The sequence below is a fragment of the Acomys russatus genome, chromosome 9 (assembly GCF_903995435.1).
Source record: "Acomys russatus chromosome 9, mAcoRus1.1, whole genome shotgun sequence".
Lineage (NCBI taxonomy): Eukaryota > Metazoa > Chordata > Mammalia > Rodentia > Muridae > Acomys > Acomys russatus.
Window position 1 is genome coordinate 17,408,388 of NC_067145.1, and position 25,720 is coordinate 17,434,107.

Genomic DNA, 25,720 nt, shown 5'->3' on the forward strand with positions numbered 1-25,720 from the left:
TGCACTAAAAATACAATCAAATTCTGCTTCATAAAGTGCTCACTGGGAGCAGCTCAAAAGCCACATTTTTACAAAATACAAAGTAACTTAGAGAAGGGCCAGCCTGCTCGCTCAGCAGGACAAAAGCTGATTAAGACTGTATTCTATCTCTAGTGACCTTGAAATATGCAGTTTCTAGGTAACTACTAAAACCATGTATTCCATTTTACTCAGAAAAAAATTCAATGATCATCTCATTTCTCCAAAATAGTTAGTTCTTTGTGCGTTGTACATTGAGTAAATTTACTCAAGCAACTTAATCAATCATAAAAAGAAAACATTTTCAGAAAAAACACATTGGATGAAAGTTGTTTGTTTCATTCATTGAGCTAATAGTGTAGTTAGAAAATACATATAAAAATAAATGAGTGGATATTAAACCTTTGTCAGATGTAGGGTTGGTGAAGATCTTTTTCCAGTCTGTAGGCTGTCGCTTTGTTCTCTTGACAGTGTCTCCAGCCCTTACAGAAGCTTCTCAGCCTCATGAGGTCCCATTTATTAATTGTTGACATTAAGGCCTGGGCTGTTGGTGTTCTGTTCAGGAAGTTGTCTCCTGTGCCAATATGTTCCAGGCTCTTCCCCACTTTTTCCTCTAAGTGACTTAGTGTCTCTGGTTTTTTGTTGAGGTCTTTAATCCACTTGGATTTGAGTTTTGTGCATGGTGACAAATATGGGTCCAGTTTAATTTTTTTACACATAGACGTCCAGTTAGACCAGCACCATTTGTTGAAGATGCTATCCTTTTTCCATTGAATGGATTTGGCTTCTTCATCGAAAATCAAGTGACCATATGTGTGTGGATTCATATCTGGGTCTTCGATTCGATTCCACTGATCAACCAGCCTGTTGCTGTACCAGTACCAAGCTGTTTTAATTACTATTGCTTTATAGTACAGTTTGAGATCAGGTAAGGAGATTCCTCTGGAGCACTGTACGAGATTGTTTTAGCTAAACAAAGAATTCTCAACAGAGGAATATCAAATGGCTGAGAAACACTTAAAGAAATGCTCAACCTCCTTAGTCATCAGGGAAATGCAAATCAAAACAACTCTGAGATGCCATCTTACACCCATCAGAATGGCTAAGATCAAATACTCAAGCGACACCACATGCTGGCGAGGATGTGGGGAGAGAGGAACACTCCTTCATTGCTGGTGGCAATGCAAACTAGTACAGCCACTTTGGAAATCTATCTGGTGCTATCTCAGAAAAATGGGAATAGGGCTTCCTCAGACCCAGCTATTCCACTCCTTGGAATATACCCAGAAGATGCTCCAGCACACAATAAGAAAATTGCTCAACCATGTTCATAGCAGCCTTATTCATAATAGCCAGAATATGGAAACAGCCTAAGTGTCCATCAGTAGAAGAATGGATAAAGAAACTGTGGTACATATACACTATGGAATACTACTCAGCTATTAAAACCAAGCAATTCCCAAAATTTGTGGATAAATGGATTGAGCTAGAAATGATCATAATGAGTGAGTTAACCCAGAAGCGGAAAGACTTAAATGGTATATACTCACTTATATCTGCATACTAGCCCAAGGGGCATGTCCCACCGAAAGCCTCACTTACCAGGAACTGGGACAGAAGGGGAGGACATCCTATTGGACTCTAGATGAGAGAAGCATGGAAGATTGGCAAAGTAGAAGGATCCAGAGGGTCCTAGAAACCTACAAGTAGAACATTATGATAGGCAGATTTGGTCCCAGGGGTCCCGCTCAAACTAAGGCACCAGCCAAGGACAATAGAGGCGGTAAACTTTAAAGCCCTACCCAGATCTAGCCAATGGTCCGAACAGTCTCCACACTTGAGTGGAGAGTGGGTGACTTTCTCACGTACTCTGGTGCCTCACATTTGACCATGTCCCCTGGAGGGGGAGACCTGGTGGCACTCAGAAGGAAGGACAGCAGGTTACCAAGAAGAGACTTGATACCCTATAAGCATATACAGGGGGAGGTAATCCCCCTCAGGAACAGTCATAGGGAAGGGGAATAAAGGGAAAATGGGAGGGAGGGAAGAATGGGAGGACACAAGGGATGGGACAACTATTGAGATGTAACAAGAATAAATTAATAATAAAAAATTTAAATAAATAAATAAATAAATAAGAGTGTTAAACAAAATGCAATTAGGTTGAAATAAATTTTGAGGCAGATCATAAAATATATGTGCACGTGACACTTACCATCCTTTTTTTTTTTTTTTTTTTTTTTTCGTAGTTACTGACAACCATAGGAAATGTAAATCTTTATTGGGTTGCCATCCTGCCCGCTATATATTTCAGAACTTCCAGTATCATTTCAAGCCTGTTCATCCACACCCTGAGGGCATAGGTTGTGCCATTTGTTACACCAGCTTAATGCTTTTCTTTCACTTAAATCTTAAGCTAATGAAGCAAATTATTTTGATTTACCAAGATAGTTATTGCTGAGTTTAACTTTAATGAGTCCTCTGCTAAGACATTTTGAAAATCCTACAGGTTGCCCAATCACTCTTTGCTAAGCACTAGAGTTACTCCATACTGTCAATCCTTTCCTTCTTTTACATTTTGCTCTACCTTTTCCCAGATGTTACAACCAATCTCCTTCCATTAACACCGTTCCCACTCTCACATCTTTTAGTTAATGTTGTAACTTCCCCATCACCTTTTCTTTCATTTTTAAAATGGTTTCTAGACTTTGGGAGAAGGATTATTGAATTTTATCCTCCTTTTCTTTTCTTTTGTTTTGTTTTCTCTTCTCTTCTTACTATCCCTGGGGAGTCATGATCTCTTCCTTGAGTTCTTGCTACTCTTTGAGTTATTTTTTTTAAGTAGGAGGAGATCCTTCTTCCTTACTTTTGATTACTTGAGGATTCCTTAGACTCACCTAATTGTAAGCTCCTGGGGTTTAATTAGAGGATGATACAAAAAAGTTACCAACACCACAAAGCAGCTTCTTCTACTCTAGATAATTACATACATATTAATGGAAGAAAATGTTGGAAACAAAAAAAATCACTTAATGTTTACTGAACTGGATCAATTAAATCTAAAAGTGATTCTTCAAGTAGACTCTACAATACTTTATAATTTGGATGTTAATTAAGCTTTACTATATGTTCATACAAATCCTATGGCCTCTTTGACCTTAATTCTCAAGTCCTGTAAACAAGCCTAGCATGTTTTATTTTTATTTGTTGGCATTGAAATTTGAAAGTACTGTTTAGAATTTAGTATATTTTGGGAATTGAATTATAATAAAATATTTTTCTGTTTTCTTTATAAGTGCAGTGGTGGATTATAAGAAAGTAAAAAGTAATGAAAAACCTGGTTGACAAAAAAGTATAACAGTGATAAAAGTGGTAGCCCTTGTGTTAGAGACTATGAAAGAATAGCATAGAACAAAGACTCTATGTTATTTTTTTCTAATTTTAATTTTATTAATTTATTCAGATTACAGCTCAATTGTTATGCCATCACTTGTATCCTCCCATTCCTCCCTGCCTCCAGCTCTCACCGTTTCCCCGTCCCCTAGGTCTAAAATGGAGGGGGACCTCCTCCCACACTATATGGTCATAGGCTATCAAGTCTCATCTTAGTAGCCTGCTTATTATTTCTTTGAGTGCCATCAAAGCCTTGGTGGGGAGGTGGTCAAATACGGAGCACCAGAGTTCATGTCAGAGTCAGTCCCTGCTCTCCAAATAACTGTGGAGAATTTCCTGCCCATTGGGTAGATTAGAGTAGGGGTTTGATGTTTACTACTTGTGTTGTCCTTGGTTAGTGCAATAGTTTGAGCAGACCCTCCCAGCCCCCGATCCACCTATCACGATGTTCTTCCTGTAGGTTTCTAGGACCCTCTGGGTCCTTCTATTTCCCCTCTCCTATATTTCTCTTACCTAGAGTCCCAGTGGGATGTCCTCACATCTATCCCAATCTCCTGGTAAGTGACGACTTTCATAGGAAATGCCTTTTTGTCTAGTCCCCAATTATAAATGAGTATATACCATGTGAGTTCTTCTGCTTCTGGGTTAACTCATTCATTATGATCATTTTTAGTTCCATTCCATTTGTGCACAAATTTCGAGATTTCCTCGTTTTTAAAAGCTGAGTAGTATTCCATAGTGTAAACGTACCAATGTTTCTGTAAGGCAGGAGACACTGTCAACAGAACAAAGGAACAGCCTACAGACTGGGAAAAGATCTTCACCAACCCTACATCTGACAAAGGTCTAATATCCAAAATATGTAAAGGACTCAAGAAATTAAACACCACCAAACCTAATAACCCAATTGAGAAATGGGGATCAGAACTAAAAAGAGGATTCTCAGCAGAGGAATATCGAATGGCTGAGAAACACTTAAAGAAATGCACAACGTCTTTAGTCATCATAGAATGCAAATCAAAATGACTCTGGGATTCCATCTAACACCCATCAGAATGGCTAAGACCCTATGTTCTTATGCCTTACTTTCTTTCTGTTTTCTCCCATCTTTTTGGCAGCATGTAGGAAATGAATGCCCAGTCTTGTCTCTCAAGGCTTACTTTGTATTTCTTTATTATGCCCATTCATAGTAGCTGAGTAAGAAAAGTGTCACTTTAGGAAGAAAATCTTCTTAACCTTGAATGTTTGAACTATGTGTGAGCTGTTCTCTTTGATTCCTTTGGAGTTCTATTTGTAGATTTATGTTTTCAAAAAATGTTTCATACACTGGCATTTGACTCATATCTTGTTTTAAAAATATCTATAAATATCATCTGTCATTTTTATGAGAAACAAAAACATTGATCACAATTTAGCAAGAACAAAATGGATAACTCAAAATCATTCAACAGCCTGGGTGTTCTTTAAATGATCTGAGACAGGGTTGCTGGAGGCATTGTTGTTTTTAGCCCAATGCAGATTCCACTCTAGGCAACTGTGCTACTGACTATATATACTGTCATACAAAATATTTTGTTTACTCATTGCTATTCTGCAAAATGTCTCAAATAGTGATTGAAAGGGTGAATATGCATAATTATTACATTGATGTCAGGTGGAAAGGAAGGGTTAAAGTTTTAAATGCAAAATTTGCAACAACTGTGAGCTTGCTTTGAGCCTCTGCTCTCTCCAATCCTATCGCTAAGGGAGATAAAATAATGAAAAATACTTGCCTAAACTGCTGGCAAAACTCTTATTGTTTGTACCACACTTGGAAAAGGCTCTTGGGACTAGCAGTGGGATCCTTACTATTGATTGGCTGGTTAAATAGGGGACTGTTAGCTTCAGACAGGCTAGATTGATTACATAGCAGCAGCAGCTAAGACTTAGAGCTGAATGAGCATCAGGGAGAGGAGAGAAGAGGAGGGGAGAGGAGGGGAGAGGAGGCGAGAGGAGAGGAGAGGAGGGGAGAGGAGAAGAGGGGAGAGGAAGAGAGACAGAATTGCTCTGTTGCTGCTGGAGGTGGATTATCGTGCTCCCTAGCAGCCTCAGCCAACAACTTACTGAGCTGCTTTTTCTTTTACAAAAGGATGTCAGCTCTGAGAGCCAGCGAGAAATAACAGACTTCACCTTGGAATAGCTCAACACACTCATCAGCATTAAAGGCAGATTTGAAGAGAAACAGAAATCAAGCCCTCACCCAGCCCCCTCTTCATTGCTACACTGCAAAGAGAACAGTTTCATGCTCCAGGTAAGGAAATTATTACCTTTTTCCCCCCATGTGTTTGCTTTTAGGCAGCCACAGTAAGATACATAGTAGCTAATCTTGCTTTCAAAACTGAGTTTGCAGTAAAGCATTAGAGTCAGTACTGTAATATATATGATGAATATGCTTAAATTAATACATTTGTATGTTTACTCACATGCACTTTTTAATATAATCACCACATGATATGTTTACGCTGTACCTTTTCCACTTGTCGAAGAGAAGTAAGTCAAATCCACCCTTTAAATATTAAGGCCATTTTAATGACAGTATTACAACATGTTCAGAAATATTCCCCCCCCCCACTTTTTTTTTGCTGTTCATTGACTTTGATAATGAATTCACATCAAGAAGGACAATATTGCAAGAATCAAAAGTTTTAATTTGAGGCAGACATAGAATCTACTCTCTGCTTTTTAGTTGCTTCCTCTTTCTGACATGTTTTCTGAGTGCAGCTTTAACTTTTCAGAGTAAGCGTATTGTATTCTCCCAACAATGTGACATTAGACTGCCCTTTTATGATACTGTGGATGGTTTATTGGCTCTCAAAAGAGTCCTGTGCAAAGGGAAAGAAATTTGAGTCTGGAGATGCTTAGGCATTCCAGAGTTCACTGCTGAGCTGCAGTCCTATCAATTAATATTTAAAGTGTAAGAGATGGTATGTGCAGGCAAAGTGCCTATGAACACACGTGGCCTTTCCAATATGAAATTCTCTTCTGAGATCAGGGTTTTAAAAATGATTTCTCTAGGAACTGATGGGAGGGAACACGCATTATGGCTGGAGCAATGCAGTACTGATGGAGATGACTAACCTTAGGGTGTTCGAAGGGAGAACATGGTGCAGAAAGCAGCTTATTTCTTGCTTGTGGAAAGTAAAGTGATTTGTGATTTGAATGTATAAATGTATTTACTTTTGAATCAATGAAGAGCTAATTTGCAGCAATGATTTCTCTGTCCTTTTGAGTGAGGTTCTCTGGGTTGTTTCTTTTATTAGAGAATATACCACTTTATGATAAGTGATCAAACTTTTTAATATGTTATCCTGTTATTAAATCATTACTAGGTTGTCAAGCCTCTTGGGAATAAAATATCTGAAGTGAAGAGCTTAACATAGTCTAAACTGTTATATTTGTGTTTTTTAATCTTATCTTTAGACTTATTTAAAATAAAAAATGTATGTAGAACATCTTTCTTCATTATATCACATTTTCTTCAATTATAGTTTAAGATACCTGGGTAGGCTTATTGCTCAGGATAGTAGCATTAGATAATAATAATACTGTGAATAGAAATTACAGGAAGTTTGCCTTGGATAGAATTATATATCTATGTCTATATCTATATCAATATGTTTCCTTGGGGATTTGGAGTTTTTTATTCTAAAGTGATTCACTTAAACAAATTTTATGTTGATTACTTACTGAATATTGTGACTGAGATTCAATTATCAAACTATGAACTGGAAACACACTAGCACACACTGTTATGGATGCAATAGTTTTATCTTTAACAGCAACTCAGCACTTGCTTTGAATCAGCTATACCTGTCATGGCAATCAATATCCTGTGTTATTTACACTTTCTGAGAAGCATGCCAAAATTGCCAGTACTATTATTTTACTTGATGCAAATTATTTGATTTATCCTCTATGAGGACATAATTTAGTTTCAACCAAATCATTTACTTGTTTTTAACTATACTCTAGTTGATTGTTTAAAATTAATGATTTTCTCACCCCTACGTACAAATCTGTTTTTATGGTATACTCTTCTTACTTCTTTACAGGTTGTATCATTCTATAAAAGTGACTAATTCCTAGTTGCATTTTATGTTTTTATGAGCTTCTTTAAATTCTAGCATAAATAGAGGTAAAACATTCATAGCATTTTTTTTTTTTTTTTTTTTTTTTTTTTTTTTTTTTTTTTTTTTTACAAAACGGCACTATTCTTTTAAAAGCCCTTTGATAGAAATCTTAACCCCTGTACCCTTCATGTGTTGACACTGTCTCACAGGACTCTTAATATTACTTTTATTTTTCTTTTATTTTTTATAAATTTGCAATTCTATTAGAATACTTTATTCCCCATGTATTTGGCAGGAAATACAGTGATTGGAGGAAGAGAGTTCTTATTAAGTAAGCACTTCAATTTCCAGCCATTTAATTAATGTGCCCCCTGCAATCTGGTATATCTCTCTCGCTATCTCTCCTAGCTACTCTCTCTCCTATATCTCTCTGCTCTCTCTCTCATCCCTCCCTCCCTCCCTCCCTCCCTCCCTCCCCCCCCCTCTCTCTCTCTATCTCTCCAAACTAGATCAAGAAAGACTAATGTCCTGGGAGTGAGACACCTAAGAATTATTCCTAGCCTAAAATCTACAGTTTATTCAACCGGTTCATCTTCAGTTTCTTTTCTCTCTTTGCATTTGTGACAGAAGTTGGTTTGACCTTTTATTCACATTCTCATTAACCCCCATAGTATCAGATGTCTCTTCTGATTAAGCACGTTAAACATACTGAAGCAATAATTGAGAAAGCTTCTCCACCTGTGTTTCTGTAACTCTCTAAGCCATTAGGGGGCTCTTTCTCCCTGTACTATACTCAGCGAAGCACAGAGATGTGGTACTGCATCTATTCCTGTTTGTAAAGCATCAATAGTGCTTCAAATTCTTTCTATAGTTCTACTCACAAAACAGAAAGTTTTAAGGTCTGTAAGAAATATGTATTTCAAAGGAGAATAAACATATCTATGCTTCCCATTCTTTGAATTTATTAATGTATACAGATATTTAACCTTTAATGGCTGAAATAAAATACGGCTATTTAGTGAAATGTAAATGTTATGAGTTAAGGAGTCATGCTCATAAATAATCCAAGAAACTTAGTTTTACTTTATTCTCAAATATCTAAGTCCAGAAGAGAGACTCTCTGCGACTCTGTCTTTCAAGGAATTTACATTCAAAAAGTACAAACAGAATCAAGCTAAGGAGAAGAGAAAACAAATGATGGAATGAATGTCACTCTACATGTAGAAAGAGAATATTTGAATTCTGAAATGTGTTTTTTTTCCTTTCATAACTACGAACTGTCATAGATACTTAGATATAATTGAAGGATTGCTCACGATAGGATAAAATTATGGGTCTCATATCACTTTCAGTCACCATGGTTGTTGAGTTGCACTATGCACTTTCTTCCAGGGTGAAAACCTACTTCTCCCCCTATTGTATCCTGAAGATGATCATTTATTGCAAAGCTTGCTTAGGCATTCAAGTAACATTATATGACAGGGACACAAGCACTATATCTGATGCACGGATGCAAGGCTTGTAGTGATAAACTAGACACGTGTATATGTTGAAAAGTTTGGCTATTAGAAGCATCTTATATGCTACAAGACACCCTAAAATCTATCTAGATAAGCGGTTCTCAACCTGTAGGCCACGATCCCTTTGAGACACTTCTATCTCCAAAAGTATTTACATAAAGACTAATAACAGAGGTAAAATTACAGTTTTATAGCAACAAAAATAATTTTGTGGCTGCAGGTCACCACATGCAAGACTGTATTAAATCTTTCAATTGTTTGCAGCTTTAGGAAAGATGAGACCCACTGATCTAGATGTTATTAAAATAAAAATAATATAATGTTAATTATCAACAGAGTTATGAATGAAAATTCTACTACTGAAAGGATATGAAGAATGATATGTTAACTTTATATTTATTCTAAGAGACATTGTCTGTTATATTAAATAAACGTAAGGTGAGAGACAAGAGATAAACTTAAGCATAATCAATGAATAAAAAGTGCAAACTTTGTACTTAAATTTGTATGTAGGTCAATTTTTGCCTAGAAAAAGATTGATATGTTAATATTTTCTCTTTAGTAGCAAGTAAGTAAAATATCACTGAAGTATATGTCTTACATCATCTTGTATGAAAATAAAAATTAAAAAAAATGTGTTTGTGTAAATGTGTGTGTATGTATGTGTGAGTTTGTGTGTGTTTGTGTGTGTGTGTGTGCATGTGAATATGTTTGCCTTGGTGTGTATGCAGTATATGTGCACATGGCTATGCATATGTACCTTTCTCTACGTTTGTGGGAAGGTGAAGTAGTGCATCAGCTGACTTGGTCTATCTTTCTTCACCTTTTGTTCTTAACACAGTCTCACTGAACCTTGAGCTGGGCTAGTAACAACCAGTAAACACCAGTGTTCATCCTAACTCCAATTTCCATCTCCAGGTCTGGCCAGACAAGTTTGAACAGTTGATCTAGATTTTTAAACGGATGTTTGAAATTCAACTCAGGGTACGCACTTGTAGAAGTTATACTTTTATCTTCTGAGCCTTTCTACTACCTTGAGAAAGATAGATGTGGATGACATTATACAAGAGGCTAGTACAAAACTTCAGAAAGAAGTAAGAAGGTTCTGTCTTACTAAGTCCAATGCAACGAAATGAGATTAATAATACTGAATGAACACAAATGTTTCTATTTTATTGTGGCACTTTCCAGTGAAGTAAGTGGTATAAATTCTGTGTACTATGAGATTACTTTTCAGTTTTGTAATTTTTAAATATGTACTTATTTTTCTTTTATGAATAAGTATTATGTCTGTGTACCACAATAACACAGTCATTGTGGGTGCCTGAAGAAGGTGTTGGGTCTACTAGAAATAGAGTTAGAGATGTTTACAAATCCTCAAGTGTGTGCAGAGAATCAAATCTGTCCTGTGTGGGAGTAGCCAGTGCTCTTAGCCAGCTTGGAATTTGTTTTATGTTATTTATAATTTCAACAAATGCTATTTCTATATTCAATATATTATCATAGTACAAAATCTCTTATCTTTGCCATTATCTCCTGTTAGTGTATATTAAATTCTGTCTCTGACCCTAGATGTGTATACGAGGCTTCTCTGGTACGTTGTTTTCTGCTCATTTGAATTTTTCCATGAGTTATACAGTTAACATTTGAATACTATTGTTCATATTATGAAATATTAATGAAAATATTTTGGCACAGAATTTCTAAGACTAATAGAAGATAATGAGTTTCAGAATGATACTCTTTTTTTATTGGTAATATATTTAAGTTAAATTTAAATATTATTACATGGCTTCCATCTATATCAATGAAAGTCATGGGATAAAGTACCAATTCTTGCCCTCTTTTGACAGAAAACATGTTGAGATTGTCCAGAAGTGAGCATTAGTATGTAACATATTTGTTATGGACATATCAGATTGGCTTTAGGAATGCATAACATAGTTGTTTCAGGAATAGGCAACTTTTAGAACGATGTTAGGTTTAAGGAGAAATGAGAATGAAGATTATTGTTTTCTTATGTTCTCTTGTCCCAACTCTACATCACTCTGTATACTGCTCCTCTGTTATGAAGATCTTAGGGTGGCTTATATTGTAACTGATAGCTCAAAATGTGCACCCAAGGTATCATTTGTGCCATATGTCTTTAAGTTCTTTTGGTTTTACATCATTTGGTCGAAGAGGTGTATTATTCCAGATATTTATCAGAATTTTCCATTTTAGATTTTCATATTATTAAAGTTTAATTCTTTAGTCTTTTGAGATTATAATGTAATTGCATGGTGTATTCTTCCTTTTGTCACTCAAATCCATTCATATAAACCTCCCCACTCTCTTTCAAATTCATGGCTTAATAGATGTGCAGTGTGTCTTCTTGCTTTTAATGTATACTTCTGATTGGTTATAGAAACTCATTTGTTGTTAAAAGTATGAAACAAGTTTTAATCTTCAGAAAACATATCTCCAACCAACTAGCAATTTTTTGACAAATATTTTTACACTTGTTAAACAAACGTATGAATATGGCAGTTGAAAGCCTGGGGAATTCTTTGGTTGTTTATTCCTCATATTTATTTATAATTTATAGGATGAAGCAAAAATAGAATAACAGAATTCAATAGATAAGTTTTTATTTGCTAAATGTCATATTGTTGGAATAATTTTGTTAATGTTTTGAGATTATAATAACATTATATCCTATTTCCTCTTTCTTCCCAAATAAATCCTGCCACATATCCTGTCATGCTTTCTTTCAAAGCCATGCCTCCTTTTTGCATTAATAGTTGTTATACACATATATGCTTATGTTTATGTGTTCTAAGTATATAAATGAAGGAGACTCGGTATGTATAATGTCACTCTTATATATGTTTTCAGGGCTGATGTATTGTTTCTGTAAAACCAATTAAAATGCTCTTCCCTAGCTGTTAACTCTCCCACTCTCAGCATTCCTTAGTTTCTCATAGTTCTTTGAGGAATGGAAGGTTTTCTCTGTACACTTTAGTATGACTAACATTGTTCTTGTTCAGCTCATATTTAGGCAATAATGTTATTGAGACTTTATGAGTATAGCTTCTGACATTACTAGGAGATACCGTCTCACAGAAACTCTCTGACTCTCTGGCTATTAACATCTTTCTTATCCCTCTTCTGCAATGATCCTTAAGATAGGTTCAGAATTTTTATTGCAGATGCATCCCATTGGGTCTAGTGATCCCCACACATAAAAATAGCTCTTCTCATTAAGGGACCTTTTATTTGCAGTAGATGAAGACCATACTGAAGTCTCATCTTGAGAATTTTTATGCTTTTAAAGACAAAGCTTATATTTTTAACTAAACACATACTATGTATCCATTATATCCTTTCATTGAGACTGTGCTACTTTGATATGCAAGTCTGATCATCTTTTAAAGCCTCAGAGTACAGTATCCAGCATATATATTAATGTGTATTATTATAAGAAAAATGTTGAAAGCGAGGTTATTTGAAGAAAAGATAACACTCTTGAACATGGTTTTATGTTTCAAGTGTCCTTTCTTTTCATTCTGCCTCATCTCATTTGACATAGTAGAAAAGTGATCTGTTGAACAATCTTGTGTTTACATCCTTGCATGGATTCAAGGAACATGTGAGCTTGAAGTTGTGCCACTTAACTTCTCTGTCTGCTCATTAAAAATAACATGCAATTGTATCTATAATGACAGTAAATGTAATGTGAATAACTCCTTAACAACTTAAAAATACCATGGATAAACATGAAGTCCTTACACAATAAGTAACATATATTCTGGAGAAATGAATATAACAATTTGTAGTGAGAGCAAGCATTTTTATACAGAAACAACAAAGATATCTATTTCGGCTCTCTCTGTCGATTGAAAAGATGTTACTCTTAGAGACAAATATTTAGATCAGTTTCTTATTGTACTAGTTAAATTTTTGAAGCATCTTGAAGCAGTGAACACACAGAAAAATGTATTATGACCTACTCTCTGTGTGCCCCTACATTTTTTTTCTCTAAGTATTTACATCTGTGCACTTGTTAGTGCACTTATCCCCAGTAAGTGGACCGTTCCCTCAGCCATTCAAAGAATAAAGTACATTTTATTTTAATATTTCTTTTCATAAGCCTAGTTGCTGTCTGAGAGGTGTATCCAAGGTCTAATTTCTACCATCCAGCTGTAGAATTCTTCTGATTTAATATCAGTTTAACTTTTTGGCTAGAATCATAGAACTATGTCACTGATTTCCAGGAATATTCACTGACAAACTGTACCAATAACCTAGTGAGAGAAGAACACTTTAAACTACAGCATAAAATTATCACTGAGGATAGCCAAGCCCAATTTTGAAACACATTTGTAAGAAGGAGAGAATGAACTATTCACTGAAGTACAGTACTTTCCCAAAAATCAAGAACCATTGCACATAGGTGGAATGTGTGATTTAGTTAGAATATTGCGTATCTATCTCTGAGTTACTGAATAAGGTGTTCCCAGAAAGAATAGAAAGATGATGTTGTTTAGACTTGAGTTCCAGAACTGTAGGCTGTGAGTTAATTGTGATTGGAAAAAAAGAAAACTATTAAAAGTAAAATAAGAAAGAATGAGGAGATAGGGCTGGAGAGATGGCTCAGAGATTAAGAGCACTGGCTGCTCTTCCGAAGGTCCTGAGTTCAATTCCCAGCAGCCACATGGTGGCTCACAATCATCTATAATGAGATCTGGTGTCCTTTTCTGGCCCGCACTTGTAAATGCAGACACAACACTATATACAAAATAAATCTTTAAAAAAAAAAGTAAAATAATTTCTCAATATTGCTTAAATATAACAGACTAAAGTATATATATATATATATATATTTGTATGTATGTATGTATATATAATCTAAAATATTAAAAATATGTAAAAATGGCAAGGTGTTTTCATATATGAAACTTTGTTATACCATGCCATTCTAGAACTTTAGACAAGGGAATATTTATTTATTAAAACCAAACCTCTTTATAATACATTAATAAGGAAAAATGCTTTGTAACGATGACTATAAGAGTGTTCAGTGTATTGAGGTAAACAGTTCATATGGAGGACTGAATTAAGTATAGACAAGCCAACCACAGCAAGACCCATGCTAACAATAAATGTCTCTCAATCAATGTGTTTCTTTTTTAATCTATCACTCTAACAGACCTATGAGCAATTAATGACAATCATGACCATATTTCATTCTTTGAGATTCAAGTATCTATGAAGATGAATAAAAATAGATGAAAATTATTCATCTACTCAACAAGATAGAAAATTGAATCCATCCTTTTTAATATCTTTTCATGATCTCCTCTGAGAGTCTGGGCTTAGGTTCTTGAAAGAACATTTATTCTTTTCCATATTCATTTCTTTTGATTCTATCAAGAATATTATAGAGTTGGAAGGCAAGCCAAATAAAACCACTCTCTTTTCCTTTGCTAAGGATTGCTCTTGTTTGATTAATTTTACAATTTTCTTCACCTTACACAAGCTAACAAAACCCTTTGATTCCCATTTCTATCTGCTTCTGATACTCTGTGGATTGATTTTGCTGCAACCCAGAAGGGTGTAACACCAGTCTTAATGTTTTTCTACCCCAACAGCTCCACCTTTCTGGAGTTTACAACCTTTAAAGTAGTTGTCATTGAGAAAATTAAATATTTCAAATTATTTTGCTTAGCAAATAAGGAGAATTTCAAATCAGAAAGTGTCAAATCATAGTATTGTCTTAAAACCATGTATCATTACCTAAAAGAAAGCAGAAAAATTGGGAGTCTTTCTTACTCTTCCATGCCTGCAGTTGAAGCCTGCCTCTTTGCTATTATACTGTTTTTTGTTGTATTTTTAGTCCAGCAGGATATATCTTAAAATTACTAGTGAAATAACCTTTCTAGTTTGTGAATTCTTGACTCAGCAATGATTAAATTTAATTGAAACTGGAAGTTGAAACAGTAAATTAAGTGGGTTATTCATAATGACTCCAAATTATTTGTATGGTCACATCTTTGCTCTTGAAGGGTAATGATATATTTGTTAGTAAGTCATGTGCTGAGCATCTATACCGTCCAATGTTTCCAGTCAGCCAAGTAGTCAATAATGTCTGCTGGTGTTGATGAAGAAACATTTTAAGTGTGGCTCCAGTATACCAGTTAAGTCTTTTTAACTGTTTACATGTTATGTTGAATCTAAGATCTAACATAGATTACTTAGTTTCACTCTATTTGAGATATTAGAGATAAGCAAGAAACAAGCAAAGAAAAGCACAACCCATAAAAGCATAGCTTTAAATTATTACATCAAATTGTTACACAAGAGTCAGAAAGCTTGAAAAGGACACATATAGATAAGCAAAAATAAAATTGATAAAGTAAAAATAAACCAATAGTTTTTCAATTCTTCTTTATGAGTCAATAGCAACCTTAGGTGACTTGGCTGTTTTCTAAAAATAAACATTTCAGTAGTACAAACTGAAATAAAATATGCCATCTTATAATGCCTTGAAATCTGTAAGTCTGATATGTGTATGCCAAGGTAAGCATTGACATAATTTGGAACTATAACATGAACAGATGATTGATAGTTAATTTTCCTATTCTTCCATATAATAACATAAATTGAAATGTTCCAAAGAATGACTTGTATTCTTGAAAAAAATCAATACCAACATTAACAAAATGTAAAGAAAAATATAGTTTACACTTTTCCGTTTTTTGAAATTCAATTAACTTTATTTAAATTGAAGTTTTTATTAAAACTGCATTTAATATCAACATCCTGTCTCATAACAGTCATTGGTATTTTTTCCAAGTAAAGAACTTTTAATTACCAAATGGTCTATGAAATCTTTTAAAAAGTTAATTTTATCAATGTTAAGTATTGTTCTGGATTCAAGGACTCAGAAGCTATGGGCTGATATTAGCACAGCAGAAGGTATGTCAAGGTTGGAAGGGATAAACCCATCATTAGCATAAGAGAAAGAAGTGATGCTCAGCACCAAGGACAGCAGTCCAATTGCTCATAATTCTAGTAATTACATACATATTAAACATAATGGCAGAGATAGGGAGTAAATATGATACTTGACTTCTTTGTGTCTATAAACTTGGCCATTTGGATATATTTATGGACAATATATTTATATACAATAAAAAATTTACTCTTGGTATGGAAGAAAAAAAAATATATATATATATATATTTTAAGAGTTCAAACCTAAATGTTTTGATCTTATTAGATAACACTACTAGGCTTTTTAAAAGTTTCAAAATATCTTTATAAAAGAAAAGTAAATTATGTAGACTATTTTATTGAACATAGAACATAGCATGTTATTGCCATTGTTATTGGGTACCCTCTAAACTTGATGTAAGAACTTATTGCTAAAGATGCCACCACATATTTGAGTCAGTCAAAGAATTGGAGGAACCTTCAGGAAACTCAAGAAACTTCAAGCCTTCTATATTAGTACTTGAAAGTTCTATGTACAGCAATGGGGAACAGAAAGAAGTCTTCTCAGTTGTGAACATTGAAAAGTACAATAATTACTAACCTTGTAAAGCATGTGCACTAGTGCAACATTGGTATGAATGTTATAGGAGAACCAACCACTTTCTCATGAGTTTTACAGCCCATTTCACAAGGTGGAATTTGTACATAATAGCATTTACTGAGCCAAAAAGCCATGACTAGCTATGGTATATGCTCTATTAGATAGCCTTAAGTTATGATTTTACAAAATGAACTTCATATTAACCTGTTTCTTAAGTTTATCTTTATAGTATATATATAAATACTTATCTCTATATATATCAGAGAAATTTTATTTTACAGTAGATGGTAATTAATATAGACGTACTGAACTGATAAATGTAGACAGAATGAGTGATGGTCCAGGATGGAACATTCTCCAAGATATCTATAATTTGGAAAGAGTAGACAGGCATACTTTAAGAACCAGGAGACATTTTCAGTGATACAGTAATGGCTGGACATACAGGACCATTGCATAAATGAACACGCAGTGGTTGTGACTGCATGCACAGTATGAACCATCCAAAATACCAGCAAGGCTGGAGAAGGAGCTTTGAAGTCCCACACCTAGCTGAAGATATATTGGAAACTGATAACTGTTGGGAGAAGGACAGTCAGATTTCAGAGACATGGCCAAGGAGAGGCTAACCACATTCTCATAGATGGTTGTATAACTGAGCAGATCAAGCAGCACTAAGCGAAATCCATGTGTTTAAAAACAAAACAAAACAAGGAATTGGAAATGATAGATAGTAGGCAGAATAGGAAGAAAATATACAAAGTCCTACCCTTATTTAAATACATACTGGAATGTGACCTGAAATTATACCCTGGAACAAACAAGCCAGCAAATTTTTCTTCTAGATAGTTTATAATAGCAAAAGAAAATAACTTTGAACACATGCCAAACACTTTATCTATGGAACCATCCCACCAGCCCCCATTTTGGCATCTTATATCAATTAATACCTTATTCCTGCTAATGAACGTAAGATTGATACAAAGTTGTATCCCAGTAATTGGCATATTTTAAATGTAGTACTTAGTAAATATTAAGTAATTATTTTGGATATAAGAATGTATTAATACTGCTGTATATTTCCAAGTCAATTTTAGAATTCAATATCATTTTTGTCTCCTTTGAAGAGTATATTACATTTTAGTTAACTCTGTAGTGAGAAAATCAATTATAATTTTATCATACATTTGGGTAGTTCTGAAATTTTTTAGTATGTCCTTCTGTTCATAATTAGCTTTTTGAAAAAGAAAAGCATCTTCAACAAATTGTGCTGGTCTAACTGGATGTTTACATGTAGAAAAATGCAATTAGAAACATATTTATCACCATGCACAAAACTCAAGTCCAAGTGATCAAAGACCTCAACATAAAACCAGAGACACTAAATTGGGTAGAATAAAAAGTGGGGAAGATCCTGGAACATATTGGAACAGGAAACAACTTCCTGAACAGAACACCAATAGCCCAGACCTTAATGAGACCTCATGAGGCTGAGAAGCTTCTGTGAGACAGAAAAAAACTGACAACAGACTACAGACTGGAAAAAGATCTTCACTAACCTTACATCTGATAAAGGTCTAATATGCAAAATATGTAAAGTCCTCCAGAAATTAAACACCATAAAACCAAATAACCAAATTAAGAAATGGGGATTAGAACTAAAGAAAGAATTCTCAGCAGAGGAATATTGAATGGCTGAGAAACACTTAAAGAAATGCAAATCAAAAAGACTCTGAGATTCCATCTTACACCTATCAGAATGGCTAAGGTAAAAAAACACAAATGGTACTACATGCTGGTGAGGATGTGGAGAAAGAGGAACACATCTCCACTGCTGGTGGGAATGCAAACTTGTATAACCAATTTGGAAATCTATCTTAGAAAACTGGGAATAGGGTTTCCTCAAGACCCAGATATTCCACTCCTTGGAATATACCTAGAAGATGCTCCACCACACAACAGAGACATATGGTCAATCATGTTCATAGCAGCCTTATTCATAGTAGTCAGAACATGGAAACATACTAAGTGTGCCTCAGTAGAAGAATAGATAAAGAAACTGTGGTACATTTACATCATGAAGTACTACTCAGCTATTAAAAACAAGGATATTCAGAAATTTGTGGACAAATGGATGGAACTAGAGTTGATCATACTGAGTTAACCCAGAAGCAGAAAGACTAACATGGTATATGCTCACTTATAATTGGACACTTGCCAAAAAGGCATGTCCCATGAAAGTCTTCACTTACCAGGAGATTGGGATAGATGTAAGGGCATACTATTGTGACTCTAGGTAAGAGAAATATAGGAGAATGAGGAAATAGAAGGATCCAGAGGGTCCAAGAAATCTACAAGAAGAATACCATGCTGGATCTAGGCCCAGGGGCAGTTCTGCTCAAACTACTGAACCAAACAAGGACAATACTAGCAGTAAATGTCAACCCCCTACTCAGATCTAGCCAATGGACAGGACATTCTCCACAGTTATATGGAGAGCAGGGACTGATTCTGACATGAACTCTGGTGCCCTATATTTGACCTATACAACCTATATATAGGTGACCCTATATATGAGACTTAATAGCCTATGACCATGTAGTGGGGTAGGAGGATCCCTCAGTCATAGACCTAGGGGAGGGGAGTTGGGTGAAAACGGGAGGGAGGGAGGAAAGAGAGAATGCAGTGATGTGATAACAATTGAGATGAAATCTGAATAAATTAATTTTAAAAATTGAAAAAGAAAAAAAGTAATACAATGTGTGATATTATACACAAAAAAGAAAAAAATTAATGGTATTGATCTAAAAATTCCTCTCAAGAAACTTAAATTAAAAATTTTAGTATACCTCCTTCAAAAATGTCAAAATGACTGAGACAGTTTGCTGCCTGAACAGTCACTAAACACTTTCTACAACACTGAAGCATCATCTTCAGCCTTCTGGCCCAATGTATCTGAAAGACATATTTGTGAAGTGGGAACTATTTAGTACTTGCTTACCATATCATGGCGGAAGTTGGCAATCAGCTCTGCCTGCTACCTACCTAGACCATTTTTAGGCAGAATTCTGTCTGTAGCAGAAATGAGGACATTTTCCATTGGCTGGTTTGCCACATTTGAAGCCATTTCCAGAAGGAGGCTCTTTGATGCTCATCATCTTCTTTGAGGAAGACGTTTTTAAGTCTAGATAGATGTTTTAAGTTGATAAAGATGAGATATGATAGATATGGATTTACATTCAGAATTTTAGATATACCAAGATAGGAAAAAATGTTTCCTTTAAGGCTGCCAAATACAAATAGCCAAAACACACTGAAAGTAACATTTATATAATTCCTGATTGTTTCATGGTTCTTGCCATATGTAACTTACTGTATATGTGTATAATAATACACATATACAGTAAATAATAATTATTATTATTGTTATTGTTATTGTTATTATTTTAGGACAGCCATTATTCTTTGAACACGTGGAGAAAAACATAACATTTTAAAAAAGCATGGATACAGTTCAGTATTTAAAATATCATAAAGGATGCTTTAATAATCAATTGTATGCATAGCACTGTTTATTTGTTAAACTGGAGTTATTTTAATTCAGACAATTTTCTTTTGTGCACTTTAAAAAAACTCATTTTGACAAAGGAGTGGAGTACACAGAAACATGTGAGCAAGAAAGTCTGGCATAGTTAGTGGAATACAGAGTCCCTGTCTCTAAGCAGGTGTAAGGTAAGAATTGCATCTGAGGTTGTCCTCTAACCTCCATGTTCTAACTGAGTCACATGCAACTCATGTTTCTACAGGCAAACACGAGAGAGAGAGAGAGAGAGAGAGAGAGAGAGAGAGAGAGAGAGAGAGAGAGAGAGAGAGAGAGAGAGAGAGAGAGAGAGAGAGATATCTCAGCCCCTGTCCTTTTCTCTTATCTGTATATACTTGCTTGCTTTCTTGATGTATTGCTACAAAGGTAAAAGAACCTTGAGAGGTGCACATCCTATAGCTGTGGCTTTCGCAGACTGAAAAACCATAAGTTGAAAAACTTTTGTTTAGAATATGCCGAATGACTGTCAGTTTATTTTAGTGACACAACTGAAGTATTTTTAATGGAGACTCTGAAAACGATACTTTGGCAAATGGCTCATGAACTTGAGATGTGAGATATCTGCTGGTTGCCTCAGTACTGATTTTTCTTTGGTTTTTAATGGACATCCGTTTAGTTCTGTTTTTTTGTTTAGATATCATATCACTGGATTTTTTTTTATAGCAGTTTCATTCTTTAAAATACTTTCTTGGTTTCTCAAATTTATTTGGATTGAGATTTTCATTGTCATACAGTAAAGTGCTAAAAATTAATTTTAATGTGATTATTCATCTGCATATGCAAATATTCTGAAAATAGTGTCCTTTATGATTTCCTGAAAGTCACAAAGTCCTGGAGTAAATTTTAGTCTAGGGAAAGTCTCTTTAAAAACATGTCTCTGATGAAGTTTAGAAATCTGTGACAGCATGGGGTCCTGATGGCTGAGAAGTGCTGATTCAGCCCTTGCGTTTTCCATGATGGCTTCTCACCTGCACTTAGCAGCTGTTGATTGTTTGGTTCACTGGAGCATGTGATGCTGAACCAAGCCACAGGTCAATAAAGCCATTTGCAATGATCAACCCTTTGAGAGAGGTGATGAATCAACCAAAACTCCTCTAGGCTGAAGGGAAATATCACACTTTAGGTAGTAACATATAATCAAATGAATCAGCATCCTGCACTTCTCCCTAATTAATTTTACTACCACTGGGGAGGCACAGAACAAACTTTTAATGCTTTTTTATCCTTCAGTAGGGATGTTTGTGGTTAGCCATTGAATTATGGAGACCACCTTTAAACCCTGGTCTTTTAAGTCCTTATACAGTGATTTCTTGGTTTTCATATATTAAGGCTTTCATTCATTATAAGTTTTCATATTCCTCTGATATCTCAGCATTACTTTATTAGTTTAAAAAAAATATTTTGCAATAGTCCTAAAATGAGATTTTAATACTTCAATAGAGGCATACAATTATTTTTGAATGCATATTAAGTGTTCTAAGGTATGCTAATTGCATGATATATTTAATTTAATATTCATAATAATAAACAAAAATTAATATTGTATTTCCTTGAATTTGTTTAATATAAATGTTTGGAAATGTCTCATTATAGAGAGATCATGGGTGTATGGTACTCAGAAGTCAAGTACAAATGTTTCAAACTTCAAGCCCAAGTACTTAATCATTTCATTGCAAACAAAACTTATGTTCATTTAAATAACATTTTCATAAAATAAAAACTTATCTACCAAAACTTTAATATAATTTAAATTTTTAAATGAATATTGCATGATGGTCCACAATTGTAAAACAAAACATGAATATAATGACTCATTATTATTCATATGTGAAACCACCTTTTTTTTTGTCCCAAGCATGGTTGATACTATAGTAACAATTGACACCAGTTGTCTCACATTTCTATCATCTATCTATCTATCTATCTATCTATCTATCATCATCATCATCATCTATTTATTCTAAAAACTGTTGTTGTTACCATGCTATTTGATATATAGTAGATCACAGGTTCTTAAGTGTATATCTAACTTCATGAATATAAATATAATCAGAATTTAATAACTTTTTTACAATTATGTAGAATTATATTTAAATTTTTATTAAATAATTTTTACATGTTAATTAAATTATGTGTATGAAATTAGGAAAAGTCCAGATGATGGTTCACAAATAAAGAAAAGAAAAATATACAAGACAGGAAGAGAGCCAACAATAAGTGCCACTATCTTGCTCTGCCACAGCAGGCAGAGACTTTCACAGAAAGCTACATCTTTTTAATCTGACTGTCCAAGTCCTCAAAGTATGGGTGCTTCAGGGCCATTTTACCAGAAATTTGTTGGGCAAGATCATAGAGTAGCATTTTTTAAAATTTTTATTAAATAATTTATTCAGATTACATTGCATTTGTTATCCCCTCATTTGTATCTTCCCATTTCCCTTCCCTCCCTCTTTCATCCTATTCGTCTCTCCTATGTTTGTGACAGAAAGGGACCTCCTCCCCCATGATATGATCACAGCCTATCAGATCTCTTCCTGGTAGCCTGCCTACTCTTCCTCTGAGTGTCACGAGGTCTCTCCACCAAGGGGAATTGGTCAAGTAGGGGACACCGGAGTTCATGTCAGAGTCAGTCCATGCTCTCACACAATTGTGAAGAATGTGTTGTCCATTGGCTAAATCTGGATAGGGGATATAGGTTTACTGCATGCATTGACCTTGGTTGGTACAGGAGTTTGAGCTGACCCTCCCGGGTCCAGATCCTCCAGCATTAATGGTCTTCCTGTAGGTTTCTAGGACCCTCTGGATCCTTCTATTACCCCATTATCCCTTACCTCTCTCTCCTAGATACCCAGTAAAAAGTCCTAGTATCCTTTTAAAACTCTGTCTAAGTGAAGACTTTCAGGGGACATCTCTGTTGGGATAGTGTCCAATTATAAGTGAATATATGCTGTGAGTATCTTTCTGGTTCTGGGTTAACTCACTCAGGATAATCATTTCAATTTCCATCCATTTTGCCTGAAAATTACCGGATTTCCTTGTTTTTAATAGCTGAGAAGTATTTCATAGTGTAAATATATCACAGTTTCTTTATCCATTTTTCTTTCCTTTTTTTTTAAATTTTTTTATTAATTTATTCTTGTTACATCTAAATGTTTATCCCATCCCTTGTATCCTCCCATTCTTCCTTCCCTCCCATTTTTCCATTATTCCCCTCCCCTATGACTGTTCCTGAGGGCAATTACCTCCCCCTGTATATGCTCATAGGGTATCAAGTCTCTTCTTGGAACCCTACTGTCCTTCCTCTGAGTGCCACCAGGTCTCCCCTTCCAGGGGACATGGTCAAATGTGAGGCACCAGAGTACATGAGAAAGTCATATCTCACTCTCCACTCAACTGTGGAGAATGTTCTGACTTTTGGCTAGATCTGGGTAGGGGTTTGTGATAGGCAGATTTGGGGACCAGGGGTCCTGCTCAAACTAAGGCACCAGCCAAGGACAATACAGGTGGTAAACTAAAATCTTTATCCATTTTTCAACTGTGGGACATCCATATTGTTTCCAGATTCTGGCTATTATGAATAAGACTGCTATGAACATGGTTGTGCATGTGTCTTTGTTATGTGGTGGAGCATCTTTTGGGTACATTCCTTAGTCATCAGAGAAATGCATATCAAAACAACTATGAGATCCCATCTTATACGATTCTGAATGGCTAAGATCAAAAACTCAAGTGACAGCATATGCTGGTGAGGATGTGGAGAAAGAACATGCCATCATTGCTGGTGGGAGTGTAAACTTGTACAACCACTTTGGCAATCAATCTGGTGCTTTCTCAGAAAACTGGGATTAGGGCTAACTCAAGACCCAGGTATTCCACTCCTTGGAATAGACTAGCATTTTTTTTTAGAGCAAATCCAAGCCATTCTCATTAAGGTTCTTCCTGTGGTATGTGAGGCTCCCTGGCTTCCACTTGGGAAATGTATTCATGTAGTCATGCAAGGACTCTACTTCCAGCGACACTTCATTGTTAGGTGTGCCCAAAGCTCTGAAAATCATGACAAGCTGGTCACTCTTTGAGTCACCATTGAAAAGCAGCTTCTTAGTCGCCAGCTCTGCAAATATGATCCCTATGCTCCAGATGTCAACCGGGTGGAGTAACAAGTCGAACCCAATAACATTTCTGGGGATTGGTACCATAGCATCACTATCTCATGTGTGTGTACACTCTTATCGGTATTCCAAGCACTCTGGCAAGGCAAAAGCTAGCCAGTTTGATTGTTCTTTTGTCATCAATCAATAGAGTATGAGGTTTCAAGTCTCTGAGGACTCTTCGGGTGTGACAAAACACAGTCTTCAGAGGTATAGGTAACACTTAACAAGTATAGAATCCATGAACTGACCAGAAAGGATAGAATCCAAGTACTTCTTGAGATCCATGGACAGGTACTCAAAAATGAGATACAACCTGGAGTCCTTCATGAACACATTCTGAAGACTGACTCTATTTGGATGGCGAAGTTTTTTTAATAGAGAGATATCCCGAATTGCAGTACTAAGCACTCCTTCTTCTTCACTTTCAAGTCTGATTTTCTTCATGGCCACTATCTGGCCAGTACTTCTGTATCTGCCCTTATACACCATACCATAAGTACCTTCACCAATTTTCTCTATTTTGATATAGTCTTACATAGTTTCTCAACAGATTATGGCAGATCCTCTCTGTTCCCACAGCAGCCACACCGTAGTTCTGGACTGCGTGGAATCAGTGACTCACAGAATTGAATAACTTCTCACCTTAAAAATTTTATAGCAATTTTTATTTTTAAATTTCCTTACTTCACTTAAGATTGGTGATATTTTAAAGCTGAAACTTTTTGGAAATTAATAGACAGTCATTAAGCAATGATTAGACTTTATAGAAAGTGAACAAGTCACCTATAGCAGGAGATAATAAGTCTATACCATGAGTCCTAGAGATTCCTGGGATATCATTAGGCCCACATGATAATTCGCTGAGTTTATTAATAATTCACTGCTCTCAAGTCTTTTTTCATTAAACATCAGTCAACACTGAAACTAGCCTTTACCATTTTAATAACTGCACAACTCACTCCCAGATTTCAGATCAGAAATGTCACGAAATCATAGGATACAAAACTTTTTCAGCACAAGCGTCTCAGCTTCCAAGGAACTTGAGGTAGGTGGATTCCTTCCTATTGAGTCCTACCCACGTCCTCTGCAACATTCCTCTAGGAACTGCCAACAGTTACTTCTTCCTATTCCTAATGTCCATCCAGCTGCCGAGGGAGTCACACTCACTGAGCCTCCAGCTAGATCCTGCCCTTCTAATCTCTAAGGACCACCTGACTGCACTTGAAATTCTTTCAGTGGTCTACTCTCTGTTCCAGAGGCCCACATAGAAATTATTTTAATAAATTAATAGAAGGAAACTTCTCAAATATCTAGAAAGAGATGCCTAACTATATCTAAAAGCAAATCCA

General features: G+C 35.3%; 1 pseudogene; it reads right to left on the bottom strand.

Moving 5' to 3' along the window:
• Nucleotides 1–22,485: 22,485 nt before the first annotated feature.
• On the bottom strand, nt 22,486–24,908 carry LOC127193768 (cyclin-dependent kinase 1-like; annotated as a pseudogene).
• Between the last annotated feature and the right edge of the window lie 812 nt (nt 24,909–25,720).